Here is a 16,160-nt window from a genome sequence, read left to right as displayed (position 1 = left end):
CGAATAATAATTGTCGGTGTGACTTTAATATTGGCAACAGCTCCCAATTTATAAACGTTTGCTGACACACTGCACTTGAAATTCAAAATAAACTCCAAGAACACACATATTTAGGGGATGGATTATATTCAACTTAGAAAGGACATCATGGTCGCAGCTCTAACCACGTTTTCATTCATTTCAACCACGTGTTTACTCAATAAGTAAATAAGAGATGTCTTTATTTTTTTATATATTTTTTTGAAAAAAAGGATGGTAAATATGTAACGTTCTTTTTTACTATGATATTTTGTTATGTACTTGGCACAGGGTTTTATATCTCGAAACAAATTTTTGTACGAAGGATGTCAGAGAGTTTGGTTTCCACCGAGAAATGAAAATTGCACCGAGGTCTACTACTACAATATGCTCCAAGCCTAGTTCAGTCTATGGGGTTAATGCATATTCTAAAGTGGCACAATTCGAGTCTGAGACCGAGGCTCTATTTTCGGCTAAATTCAATAAGTAAAATGCCTTAAAACAATACACACTGACGCTTATTTGGAAGTTGATAAACGACAGCGCAGTTTGGTAGAGTACAGTACAGTACAGTGCACAGGTAGCGCTGGTTGTTGTTTTTTTTCGAATTTTTGGTACCCGCAAAATTATTTCGTAATTTCGTTTTTACACATTACACAAATTTCTGTATAAGCTCTACCGTTTGCTGATATGATCCAACACGTTTTTAGTCGCTCTAAAATACCACTGAATATGAAACAAAAGTATTACCTTGAAAATTATAAAGTTACAGACTATACCTATTTATTTCATCGGGTGGGGTGGTGGGGGGTTCTCCTTTATTCCCGTTGCTTTTAAAACTAAAGGCATCTTTTAAATTTTAAAATGTGGTGTTGTTTTGCTGTCACCCATTTTTTTGGAGAGTTATCATGACAATCTCGACAGTTATCACAAATTCTCGTGATATTATCAGTCTGTATTAGCATGGCACTCAAAATCAGGAATCTTTGCCGGCGGATGTAGAATGTAGACATAATTTAGCTGTAAATATATTTAATATTTGTTAGTTTTTATTCAATTTTTAAAACTGGCATCATTTTTACAACCGCTGTAAGATAAATTAGTATATTTCAGAGCATGTTGTATCTTGTCCCGTTCGTTGTCAGCTTTTCTTCAATACAAAGACACACTTTATCTGATAATGTTATTTGTGATGACAACGTCGGTAAAAATAAACCAATAAAATTTTATTCAAATGAATGAAAAGGAACAAAACCTGTGTTGTGGTTGGTGTTACTGCTTTGCGGGACTGAAGCCGCCCCCTTTTTCCATGGATTCCACAAAATGGCCATATCTCCCCCTCCAGAGATAAAACGTTTTAATCAGTCTCATATACCAGTTGTTTTTTTGTCGCTCGATGATACTTATGACGCTCAACATGCCCTCTCTGTGGACTCACGACATCTACTTCTGCAAGTGGAAATCCGTAAAGGAGTCTCTTGGTCTAATAAGCCAAAGATAAACAGAAGGGATTATTGTACGTCGTTTTCATGTATTTGTCAAGTCTTAAAGCATACGTATTGTTATGGTAGGTTCCAACGAAGAGAACCCCTTGCCCTTAGGGCTAGTATGTTTAGTGCGCTATTCAGTTCCTCTTCCTTTCACTTTCCTCGTCGGAATCACTGGCTGGAAAACCCTATTCAGTTCAATGGACCAGCTCTTTAATTTTCTCTAATGTGCGAAAAATCACAGTCAGAAAGAAAACACACTCATGGCGATCTGTCAATCAACAGTCATTTCAAAATGACAGACAAATATTTTTTTTTCTTGAAAAAAAAGAGAAATAGTGATATTCTCTAAGTGGGAAAACTAACATGTGTATTGAAGAGAATGATATCATAGCGACGTGGACGTATATTAGAAGGAAAGTTTTCCCAGCTTTTCATTTGTATCCATTGGGGAGGACGAGTTGATAATAGAGGTAATTATCACGTGTTTCTCTTAAAAGACAATTTACTTGAAATATACACGATACAGTATCTTAATACTTGCCATTATTCATAGCCAATTACCGAGTCACGTTACAGTGTTGCTGACGTTTACGATAATCAAGTGAAATTCGTCACAGTTTTTTTTTTCTTCTCAGTAGTATATCGCCGTCTTGGTAGACCTCCGATCAATGCTCTTTCATAGCATCGGCTTCCCAACCTTCAAAAACAGCTGTCCCCTATTTGTGTAAAAGCTGGTAGATTGTCAGACGGACAAACACCAATTTGTAGTAATCGCGCTTGCTTGCATCAATGATCTCTTTCAAACTTTTCTACATTCGGGTCTCAAAGTGACCACTCTAGCGTGAATAGTCTCTTCCCTGTGACTCAACATTGTCTAGTGGTATTGTTGCTAGGTTACAAATCTCCCTTCTCCGTCTTTAATGAGCATGGGGGGTGAAACAGACACACCTCGCCAGATTTGCTTATTATGTTGTTGCATTTCCTCTTCATCTAACAATAACGTACCCAGGTTGTTGTTGTTCGCACCTGATGAGGCGAACGCTAGACTATCGATCGACTTCTTCAGGCAGACAGACAGAAGTCTACGGCCGAATATTTTCTTAAATGAATGATGTATTATTAATACGGGTTTAGTCATTCGCGCGTTAACTTTGACTTTTTCATGGCCTTGTGCAGTTTTTTTTTATCATTTGAAGGACGGAATACTTGGACTTCTAAGAGGGAGTAAACGATGGGGGCTCACTTATCAAAAACTCCCCCGTCATAGGAAATGCACATAGTATAAACCGCCTCGTACCACTCATTACATCAGGAGCTGTGAATATATCGATATATTCAAAATACCCACACTCACTGACCCGACTTGACCTGCGGTGCCCCCTCCTCATTTAAGGTCTTAAGACTTAAAATAGTCAATTTCAGATTCATTTGTCTGATTTAGGGAGTCACACATATGTAATCAGAAATGTTATCAATTTCATCAAATTTCATTGAAAACTGCTACTACATGTAAAAAGCCAACAGAGTGTCACAGTGTTGTTTGAATTCGTTATACTTGCACAGCTTTTAGGTATATTTGGAGTTAATACACTAATAGGCCTGTTTTATATTATCAAGCTGAATAATGTCATTGGTATAAGCGTAATGGAAGAAATCGACATACTTGCAAATCTTAGCAATATAATATTCTGGTTACTTGTCTCTAGTGGCAACCAATCAACAATAAAAAACATTAATTTTGATATGAAATTATTTACACTTGCGTTTCATACATACATACATACATACATACATACATACATACATACATACATACATACATACATACATACATACACACACACGCACATACATACATACATACATACATACATACATACATATATACATACATACATACATACATACATACATACATACATACATACACACACACGCACATACATACATACATACATACATACATACATACATACATACATACACACACATACATACATACATACATACATACATACATACATACATACATACATACATACATACATTCATACACTTTTCGTTTACTATCACACTATTTTTTTCGTTTGAACCAAATAATCAAAGAGTTACAACAACAAATTCCACCCATTAGTAAGTTTAAACAAATTTTAAAACAAATTTGCTTTGCGACTGCATACTAATTCCAACCACATGAAAGGAAAAGAAAGTTAGACTTTATATTTACATTTACATATAAAGGAAATATTCAAGTCAAAATCTGCTGATCGACAAATTTAAATCTGAATTGAATTCTGTGGCTGTATGAAGAATAGATTGGGGAGGTGGACGGGAGACAAACGTACGCCTATCTATCGATCGCTGTTACGGTGGGCTTGTGGCTTTTAGGCTAGGAGAGATAGACACGTACACGTAACTGTTAAATGGAAGCCCTGTTGTAAGTTATTATTGCAACCTACACAATCTGTCAATCTGAGGAAGGTATGAGGTTTGGACGTCCCACCAATTCGATGTTTTTTATTGAGACTTCTCGGATGATGACTGCTAACAGAATGGATAATGAGTGGCCTACAGCACAATGTTCTTGTTGTTTTAACTCCCCGTTATCTTGCTGTGCCTGCACTTACCGTACTCTTTATTGACGAAACAACGTTATTTTACCTGCCAGATCAGGTCCCTGTAGGCCGTTAGTTTTGATAGAAAACGGAATGAGACACTGAAAGTATGTATAAAGTGATATGTTGACATCACAGCTTGTAGAGTGAACTAATTGCTAGCCCCCGTCCGATAATTGGCCTGATGAATGTAGAACAACATTATTGCAACTCCGTGCAGTATTCCATCGCACTTTAGGCGAAGTTTTCATAAGGGTGCGTTGTAGGATTGATTTTTTGATAAATAGAAGCAGGAAAATCTCGATAAATGTCCAAGTGTGCAACCTCTGACACCGCCGTTGTCCTGGTGACAGCGGCAGACAAACCATAGAAGTTGATGAATATTTGGATTTGATCTTAGATCAAAAGTAACGATTTTTCACAGATTTGGAAACAAGTTTGATCTATTTTTAGCTTAAAGCCTGGACCATTATCTTCAAGTAGTCTAGCTATCATTTGTTCTTTGCTGAATATCTCAGGAGTGTCTTCTTTTTATTTGTTGTGTAACGTTTAGGCCATGTCAATCAAACCCTTGTATTAACTGCTATTGTACAGAATTCTGAAGAGATAAAACGAGTTTGTCCACTGAACATCTTTTAAACGGCTTTAAGACGTGGCAAGTGTTGTAAATCTGTTCGTTTGGTCTCCATTTTGATGGGGGGTCAAATATTTTGGGGTAACGGTTAGGGGAAGGGCAATTTTTTTGTCATTATCTGGCGCAATCTTTCCGACCCCCCCCCCCCCCACCACGTAATTCACATCTTTTCCCTAAGCAGAGTAACACGTAAAGCGTCAATGTGTTCAATTTTCTGCATGGAAAACAGATTGGGAACCAAATTCTGAATACTGGAAGATTTAAACTATGAATAAGTGAATTTAATCTATCTGTCTCATTTTCATGTCTTTTATTTTGTTTTATTTTTATCGTTTATATTCAAGATTGTTAAAGATGTATTCTCCTTGCTAGGTGGGATTTAATATACATTTTTCCTATTTCATGTTTCCCAAAACATGGTCCGATTCTCTTTTTACCATTTTAACGGTGATGATATTTGTGGTGGCAATGACGTCGATGACAATGATAATGGTGGTGGTAATGATAGTAGTGTTGATGACGGCGACGAAGACGACGACGGTTGTGATGTTGGTGGTATTGGTGGTGAGATGATGATGATGATGATAATGATGATGATGATGATGATGATGATGATGATGATGATGGTGGTGGTGGTGGTGGTGGTGGTAGTGGTGATGATGATGGTGATGGTGATGGTGGTATTAGTAGTGTTGAGATGATGATGATGATGATGATGATGATGATGATGATGATGGTGGTGGTGGTGGTGGTGGTGGTGGTGATGATGGTGATGGTGGTAGTAGTAGTGTTGAGATGATGATGATGATGATGATGATGATGATGATGATGATGATGATGATGATGATGATGATGGTGGTGGTGGTGGTGGTGGTGGTGATGGTGGTAGTAGTAGTGTTGAGATGATGATGATGATGATGATGATGATGATGATGATGATGATGATGATGATGATGATGATGATGATTATGCTGCTGTTGTTGGTGGTGGTGACGTTGATGGGGGTGATGATGTAGGTCGTGACAGTGGTGACAATATTGGTTATGGTGTGTGTATTTATGTGTAATGATATCGATTTCAGTGTTTCCTCAGCTGCTGTTAGTTCGACTAATGCTGTTGTTTGCTACAATCTATACCCGCACTCCCATCTCACCTGTAAATGTACCAAACCAGTATGGGTCATGTTGAACAGTGCATACCTATATGCTTAGTTCCACTAACAATGACCTTTGACCTTTTATGTCACCTCAACCTTTTTGTCTAGATAGCAGACAGTAGACTTCAAGTAGTCCAGTCCTCCTTAATTAATGTACCCTGACCTCCTTAAGAGACCATGCATTTGATTTGGGTTAAGAGGTCTTCGTCACGGTCATGGTGATGACTAGTTATACGTACGTATATCGACCAATGACAAAGTATCTCTTTACATTTATTCGTGTTAGTGCATTTTTTGAGAGGGAAATTCCATAGTATGTGAATGTCAGATTTTTATCTCGGATTGGTCAATTTTTTAGCATCTGTTGAGTACTTTAATAGAATATTTTCTCTGTCAGTAAATAACCTATCAGAACGGAACTAGACTTACGGCCATGGGAAAAAAATGTCAATTGGTATGTTCATTTTACTCATTCACACAGACACCACGACAGTATTTGGACCTCCCAAAAGAGGAGATATTTGCAGAAGGTAACCTTGTTAGAAAATGCACGATTTTGAATTTAACATCGGAAATCTACAATTTAAACACTAATATGGTGACGAGGAAATAACGTGTAACTGCGACTGGTTAACAAAACGGTTCTCACATCTTAGTCTTGTTGTTACAAATCAAAGACGAGTAAAAATCTTAACTTTTGTCAGTTTAACATGATTGTTTGTTTGTTTGTGTAACCGTTCGTGTATGTCTCACTTTTTTTTGAAGTCCGGTTCCTTTGTGTAGTATAAACGGGTGTCTACTCGGTAGCAATGCTACTGGTGTTTTCAGAAAAAAATGATGACATTTACGCGGCAGGTGTTTTTCTTTACGTCTTAATGTATAGTAGATAATCTGATATGACGACACACCCATCCCTGCTACTAAAAACCTCCCAAGTCAATGTCTGCGACTGGGTCGTATCTAAGCTCGCTCACAAATCAGTATACAATAGCTTCAGTATAATTTTGAAAACTTTAGTTTGGCACATGAAAACATTTTCTCGATTCGACAGGTTTTCCAAGATTATTGCAGACTTTGTGGAAGACTGAAAAAGGACCAATACAGCTGTACATACAATAACGTATGGTCCTCACGCATTGTTAGTTTGTTTGGACTTTCTTCGGTACATAGTTGAAGATCGATCAGCATTGATATCAACAGACAGTTAGTTAGAGAGAACATTTCTGAGTTTAGGCTACCGTTGAGGTTACTCACTGATTAACATAATTTTTCAGTTAGTTGATTTCTTTGCATGAGTTAATGCTGGGAAGAGCTTGCGGCAACGTCGTTTCAGACTGTCGGGTTTTGTTTCGCTCACCTGGTCGCGAAAGCCAGTGTGGGGTCCATGTAGTGATGATATACACAGCCTAATTTTTGTTTTCACAAGTCAGTACAAAAAAGTATTACTCATACACACGACTTGTTACTGTGGTCATTTCAAGAAGTCTCGATTATTTAGTTAAGGCACTTTTAATTTGTTACAGTACTTTGAAAGCACGTTCGTTAAGTTAAAGAAATACAACAAATGTAGTAGAATACGCCATGACATACATTGCATTCAATACTGTTTATTCTAGAACCTCCAAGCAAAATATTCTTTTTACAGTGTTTCCTTTCACTTTCTTCCTAATAATTGTTGCGATAACTTAAAGGCAAATGGTTCACTCACATGCAAATTTGAAAACGGCCAATTTGCGCATGGCCTAAATACGCTCGTCTATTTCACAATCTCTACATTAGCACAATTAATGGCTTGGTTTAAACGTGTTTTTTTTTTAAAGTAAAACTTGAGAAAAAATGAATTTACACAACAAACGTAGGTATTCAGTAGTAACAAGAATCGGATGACATGAACTTATAAACGATGAAAAAAGACCGCATGTATCCGTTGATGGACAACGCGTAACACGGTATTCCACTGATACACTTTTCAAAACTAAGTTTAAACGGTTGTATTTTCTTCAAAGAGAAAGTCAGATGGTGAAAATAATTGAAAAGGTTGTCAAGATTTCTATTTGTATATTTTCCATTCACAAAGAAAACTTGTAAATCGTGAACGAAATACAAATACACATTAAAGTTGAAACCCAGAAGCGTGTGTCTCGGTAGCGGGCATGTGTAAAGTACATTGGGCGCTGTTGACTTTAACAAGGGCTTGCAGGGAAGCGAAGAAAGGCAAATTATCAGTGAAAGGACACTTGAAGTACTTTGACTTGTTTTCTAACGAGTTTTTACCCCGTCCCAAATCGTGTGGTTACTAAGTAAAAATCGTCTTGTTGCTACTGTAAAAGGCAAAGAAAGGCGCAATCCAAAATCATTTCCATTCACCAAGTCACGCCGGCGATCCTTGTTTTCTTTGGTTTTCCCAAGAAAAGTTGACTTCAGCGTCGTGATATTTTCTAAAGGGACAATTGGTAGTTCATTTTCTTTTGCCCTGTCATTATATCCCGCCCAAAAACAGTATAAGTGTTAAAAAATGAATGTTTGAGATGCTTTTCGGTACAAGACAAAAGAGAAGTGTCTGTTTACTCAAGAACCCCCATGCCAATGGTTTAGTTGTATAGTAGCAGGTAAATACGAAAAGAAACGCGACCCATAATTATCCATTCTAAAGGTGAACTGCCGATATCAATTGGTATAGGGTAAAGTGTTTCCGCCCAGTCCTCAATATTTACTTGTTCATTTTAGACCAAATTCCAACGACCACAAACCCGCGTCATAACTTGAAACGATTAACAATGTGGAGCAAGACAAGCGGAAAGTACACTTAAGAGCAAAGACAAAAACGGCCATTGTGAAACAGACATGGAAATTAACAATACCGGTACATAGTATGATTTATTAAGACCAAATGACGTTTTCCTTTGAAGTCGCCGAATTTAGACTGGGACCATGTTTCAAATCTTCAATTTTTACCAATTAAGGCTTATTGTATATCACATTTATTTTTTCAAAAAATGCAAATAAATTTTCAAACTAGGTGGCAATGTTGTTGGAGAAGTTCTCTCATATACTATGTGAAAACCTGGATAAAATTGATGTAACGAAATAGCATGGCAAATTTTGGCGTTATATTTTCGGACAATTGAGTTTTACCATTTTCTAATATGTTATGAAAATGAAGTGATGCCATATCGCCATGTTGTATATAAAGACATTCGTATCTGATTTCTAAAGAGTGTAACATCCACGCGTAAGAAATGGACATTTGAAACTGACATATGTCAATAAAATGACGGCAGACTTTGAAGGTGGTCAGGGCAACACCGGGTTGACACTTGTCAGCCGTATGAAGACCCGGAACACCATGATAGCATCACATTCTTCACCGGCGTCGATCTCCATCGTGTAACATCATGGGTTGTATTTTATCGATTCTACCATTTTGCCAATTGACATGTTGTTTTAACTGCTACACAGCGACCAAAATTAGCTCGCTAATATTGACAGACATGGTGTCCTCAACAGCAGGACGTGACCGACCTGGTGAGGGCAGACAAGACGATGTGGAAGTCTAGTAGCTGGTATAGTGGCAAGAAACATCATTTTCTGACAACGTAAACAAGAATCACTGTAGAGTCTAATAACAAACGGACGTTACATGCTGCTTGGCAGACTCGTCTTTTATTTCATGCCTACAACTGACACAGCAGGTCATGACTGCATTATATGATAATATTATTTTTATGTTGAAATGTCAAATCTTAGTGCAACCAACCAACCATTTCAGGGCATCGCTACAAATGAGACAAGAAAGGTGTAATAAAGGAAACAATCTTAAAAGAAAAGGCACTCGGAGAGCCCTCTCTGACAAAGCAGGTGGAACGCTTCTGTGTTTCTATATCTTATAAAAAACTGCTACAAGTATATATACCTTGATGACCAAAGCCATAAAAATTCCTCGAATGCCAACATAACTACTTTTATATACAACTTCCAGACAACTGAAGAGCAAAAATCAAAGCTGCCATACTTTAAGCCGACAGTTACCATAACGACCAGTGACGTGATTGTTACTTATTTTAATAGTGAGGGGACTTGCCGAGTATTGTTGATCACAGCCCCTTGGTGGCCCAAACTAAAATACCTCTAGGGGGTTTCATTGTCGGGATTGTACAACGAAGCGACGCGGAGAATGCCATGTTTTTGTTGTTCGACGTCGACACAATTTCATTCCGTGTTAAACTTTCCCCCCATTCATTTCACACTGTTTTCATTTCCCAGCCTCGTACTTTATTATAAGGCTTTTAAATTCACAAGAATTAAATTGTATGCAATTCCTTTGTATGTTTTCTGCTACAGGTTTGTTTTCTTATCGTTATTGACGTTTTCGTCTGTGGTCCCAATATTTGATTTGGTTTTATTCCCCTATTAGTAAGGTCAATGTGGGATGAAACTGTACATAATCGCTTCAATTTGTTTTCGGGACTACACCTGAGGTGACGCGTTCGCTGTATTGTTTGTTTTGCAGTTGGAAAAACACGCAGTGTGGAGACGAGGAAAATTGCAGAATGATGGGCAGGCAGGGAACAATGAACAGAACTAAGTCAGGCTTGCGGCAAGCTTGCAATTTTAAACAGTATAGTTTCTTTGTATGTGAAACTTTAACAAAAATAGACTTACGAAGAAAAACAAGGGCGAGTAAGATTTTTTTTTTCGGACCAGATCCGATGAAGTGGCTGCCAAGTGTAGAGCAGTGAAGTACAGAGTTTGTGAAGATAGAGAACATGTAAAGGCTACGTGGGTATATCAGTAGTTGAGTAGGTGCTGCGGTTATTTTGTTTTCAAGAGGCTGGCAGCAAACATATCAAATGTTGGAAATAAGACGTTTTCAGCATGCCTAGTCACACCCCAGTCTGTTATGTGTGATCTTTGTCTTTGTCGTATATCATAACACATCGCGAAGATACTGTTTAACCGCTTCAGTTCCAAAGTAACCTAAACACTACACCGCTAAACTCAATCCGCATTTAAGAATTTTCATAGACTGCAGGGGACGATTTCAGATAAGAAAGCAAAGTCCTGTGAAAATATTCTCGTGTTTGTCAACACCTTCGTCGAGAGGTACACCTGTGTCGACTTGTATGGAGTGTTTCTGTTTCAATAGTTCGGATAAAAAACAACATTCTCTCTTGTCCCCAAAACCCTGCTTCTTTGTAAAGTAAATAAAGACTCCGGCAAATTTGTAGTGTTTTTCTTGGCATATAAGAATTTGCAGGGCCAGTACATATTTGGTGTCTACCTGAACAAAGCTCACTGTAATCGCCTTCATTGTCTAAGTAACTCTTGTGTAGTTGTAGACTGTTGACAAAGACACTCAGGTCCACTTCGGCTTCCTTTGCTGCTCAGTTCTCATTAACATCATCTTAGGGCAAGTGGCCAGGAGAAAGTGGCCATCTCTTAGTGCTCGCCTATTGGGTTTCTCTACGAATGGCCACCCTCAAATACAACACAGAAACTTTAATCCAGGGAACAAGTACCGTAAGCTGACAACACCCCTCTCACATACTCCATCTACTAGCAACTTTGGCCCGTCATGTTTTCACCAACGGTGTCTCTAAGTCGCATACTTAGACTTTAATTAAAATATTGCCTTTCACCTTTCTGTATAGTAACAAGGGTGGGTAACTGACGATAGGGGAAGAATACAGTATCACTATAGAAATGTGCGTGCGCAGAGCGTGACTGACTTCAATGACTGACTCTCTCTGCTCGGCCAACAATTCGGCGTCACTGACTCGTCCCTAATAATGGAACTCTTGTGTGTGTTCCACAACCGTGTAAAGGGGGTTTGCTACTGCACTGCAAAATTGGTGACCTGTAACTATACTACGGTCGCTTTAACTATCCATCATTCTGAAGGATGGGCTGTTCTTGAAAATCGTGCACGGAATCATCATCTGCGTAATATGGGTGGGTAGAACCACTTCTAACCAATCTCACTGCCCCCTTTAGACACTAGACGTCCAAGTAGATGTTTTGTCAAAATGAAAAAAGTACAGTTAATCGCGTAAAATATCGAGCTACTTTATTTCGCATGCCCTCAGAATATTGGGAGTCACCCATAGAATTGTTACAGCGCCCTCATCCCGTCTGGCGTAACATACGAGCAAACCACCGTCGGTGGTTGAAGAACAGAATATTGTCCGCGAATAACAAAACTGTTATTAAAAGTCAAAGAAGTACATAAAATTTCAACCCCGAAAATCTTAGATATCGGATTTTTTTCTTGCTGTAATAACTGTGCAGGACTTAGAGCGGCACAAGTTGAGCTTATTAGCTTTTAATCGGGTGAAAATATTTACATAAATACTACTCTCAGAGAGACTAGCGTGCCTCTAAAGACAATTCACAAACGTCTTCTGGTATCGTTAGTACAAGAAATGACATGGAAGGGGTTTCCTCGCCATTTTAGTATATATCATTTCCTAAACAAAATCATATAATCAAATTGCCCATGGTTCATGTTGAACATCAGGTACGAACTCTATCAATAATAAAATGCACGTTTTCCATCATAATTGAGATTATGCCAACAGATATTGCAGGCCTATGCTTCCCTAAATTGAATACTACAGATACTTTTCAATGTGATAAATATTACCCCCTCTACCTCCAACCCCCCCCCCCCCTCCTCAAAAAAAGAAAGTACACTAACTCAACTGTTGCCCTTTAACTGTCTTTCGTTCAAAACTAGTAAGTGTATTCATTAACCAGTGGCAAGAGCTCGGTGTGTGTCTAATCTGGTAGTGCTGTACAGTATAGTAACAAGCTAACCAAACTTTACCTGCCGAACAACTTTTCACCTGAACGCGTTCCTCTCTCGTAGGAGGAATATAAAACAGAGAGCGAGACAACTTGAAGAATTTCGAATGGAAGTGTGTTGACAATCGATCTCAAGCCGATGAAAGAAAGTCTCCGATGTCGTACACACAGGTGGGAATTTGACCCTAAAATCTTGGTTCACTTGTATTTACGTATTTGTCTAGTTAAACTCTCGGGTTAAAGTGTTGCTCTTTGTGTCCATATGTTGTTGTTTTCTCCGAAGAACATCGAAAAGGTCATGTGAAACCGGTAGCTGCTTGAATTATGAAACGGGATAACACAGTGAACCTGTAGAAGTAGAAACTAGAAGTACTAACCTTGCGTCGTGATAGGATCGTTTAAAATGCTATACGAACTTCCCTGTTTTGTAACGGTTCAATAAACATTTAATTTCACGTCCTGAAAACGATATTTATCATCAAGAAATACAAATGTGACCATTTTTTACGCAACACAAATATGACGTTTCGGTCGAAAATTTGTAAGTTTGTGAAGAGAAACTAAATGCTATGCTTATTATACATACTCCCATCACCTCCATTCTATCAAGTCCTAGTAGCCTGGCTGGCACCCCCCCCCCCACCCCTTTACCTCCCTGACTATTCTTTCCCCCTTCCTCTTACCAATGTCTCTCTAAAGCCCAAGGTAGTTTTTCCCCGTGTGTCGGAATGTGTCACTTCGGCCTTTCGTTTAGTTTTACTCCTTAGTGCTAACTTTATTTAAGTCTGATATCCGCTTGCAAAGAGAGTTTGAAACGATGTACTGTTTACCGTGTACCAGTGTAAAGCTGACGTAATCTTAAAAGTTTGTCAATTTCTTACACAGTTTTGCCAATATTTCAATTAATCGTAATTAGGAAGAATTGTAGGCAAAATGATTTGAGTTGAATGAGGAGATGATGGTGATTTTGATGATGATGATGATGATGATGATGATGATGATGATGATGGTGATGATGATGATGATAATGATGATGATGATGACGATGATGATGATGATGATGACGACGATGACGACGACGACGACGACGACTGTGGTGTTGGTAGTGGTGGTGGTGGTGGTGGTGGTGGTGGTGGTGGTGATGATGAGGAGGAGGAGGAGGAGGAAGAAGAGGAGGAGGAAGAAGAAGAAGAAGAAGAAGAAGAAGAAGAAGAAGAAGAAGAAGAAGAAGAAGAAGAAGAAGAAGAGGAAACCAGAGGTTGTTACCATGACCATCTGGGATTACGGTAAAAGAAAAAACAGCAACTAAACTAACCCCCTACCATCTATATGACATTTCACTGGTTCATAGCTAATACTTGGCCCAAAACGTTGACTTACACTAAGTGTTTTTTCACGTTAGAATTCACCACACGATTTGACCATCCATCTTAGTCAGTCTGTGGTTTGAAATGTGCTAAACCAACGAGTGTATCCAAATCACATGACCTTTACCTTTGAACCCTAGTCAAACGAAGTGTTGGATGAACTAAGGAGAGCAACTGATACTTCCTCTGTGTGTTCATGGGAGAATTGTATACCGTCTGGCGACAATTGAACGCTTCCATTTCCGTGGCCTCTACATTACACGGACTATTTTGAATGTGCTCAATCTAGTCACGATACTTGAAAGTAAGACGAAATGAAATTACGATCACATTTGTAAACTTTTCTCAGGTAACCAAATTGACTTCAGAGCTGTATACGCAAATCGTGTGAGAATTGCAATAACCTGTGCGAATTTAGTATCAATACCGTTTGCCCCTATCAATAAATGTAGTCGTAACTTGTGGAAACGACCGTTGAAATTGCATGTTTGTTTTTGTTTCTATTTTTTTCATTAAGAATCCACTGACATTGCAAAAGGGGATACGAATCGAATTCAATACTGAGTCTATTTTCAACTTTAAATAAAAAGTTTGTTATGTACAACAAGAACAAATATATAGCACTTGGGATACGGAGAGAGAAAAGGGGAAATAAGTAATGTAAAGGAAAAGGTTGAAAGAGGAAATTCAAATTGATATTCATAATTAGCATATTGGTATTCACTTTACGGATGGGAGATGAATCCAGTTCTGAATCTAACTCTGATTCACAATCTATTTTGAGATTACCAGAATAACTGTAACTGCGATGTCTTTCTTGACAGTTACCATGGTAACAACGAAATACACATATCTCAATGATTATACAAATGAAGACTTCACTATGAAGGACATGTGGCCTTGTCAACAAAGGTAAGACAAGAATTGAAAACTTACACAGATACACATTAAGTATCACCCAGATGCACGTATCACCCAGATGCACGTATCATACATATACACATTACGTGATCCACAGGTACATTACATATCGTACATATACACATTACATATAGTTACATAGTTACATACTTTCATTCTCACAGATAGGCCCTCCTGAGCCTCTGACATCAGATCTGAATAGATTCGGGGTTGGCGCGCACACACACATTTATCCTGATATGAAATATCAGCTTCTGGATTGTACTTCGTGTGCTTTCCCTCCCCACTGGGTGTCAAGTCTTCTCTCACAAGTTTGGGTGGTTCCTGCTGTATCAATAATTGATGGTAGTTTGTTCCTGGTGTTGACTGAATTAAGATCTGTTGATTAAAAAGTATTTCCAGGTGTCCTTTTTGGCATGTTCCTTGAATTTTTTGTGCACTGATGACCCCTTGTATCATTTGTATCATCTGTGACCTGGCCGTCATGTTTTTAAATACAGAGACCATCTTGCAAATTTCTATCATATCCCCTCGTAGCCTGCGTTATCTCAGTGTTGGTAATTGTAATTTCCGCAGTCTTAGTTCTTTGAAACCCAGTGTCAATTTGGTTGCTTTGCATATCGCACAAATACACATTATTACATAACATAACACAGATGTACATTACACATCACACAAATACACATGACATACCACACAGGTGCACATTACGTGTCACACAGATACGTATCACACAGATACAAATTACATGTCATACATGGTCATTACGTATCACACAGATACACATTACGTATCACACAAAAATGCACATTATGTATCATACAGATACACATTACCTGCCACACAGATACACATTGCGTATCACACAGGTACACATTGCGTATCACACAAACAGAGACATGTTACTTACTATAGATGTAGAAAGACAATCTGGTATTTATATCTCAAGTCTAATGATATCTCTATTTGATATACTAGTACACATATGACGTTGCACCCCCTCTCATCATTACACAACAACCATTACCATCCATGCATTCAGTCGTAAAACTTAGATCAAACTAGCACAGTCTGTAACCGAGACTCCATGTTTAGTTAGTCAGTTTGCAAAATACACAGTACACAGTGAAACTTAGTATTCAGGTGCTAATCAGC

Source organism: Glandiceps talaboti, chromosome 6 (genome assembly GCF_964340395.1).
Source record: "Glandiceps talaboti chromosome 6, keGlaTala1.1, whole genome shotgun sequence".
Lineage (NCBI taxonomy): Eukaryota > Metazoa > Hemichordata > Enteropneusta > Spengelidae > Glandiceps > Glandiceps talaboti.
This window is presented reverse-complemented; position numbering follows the sequence as displayed.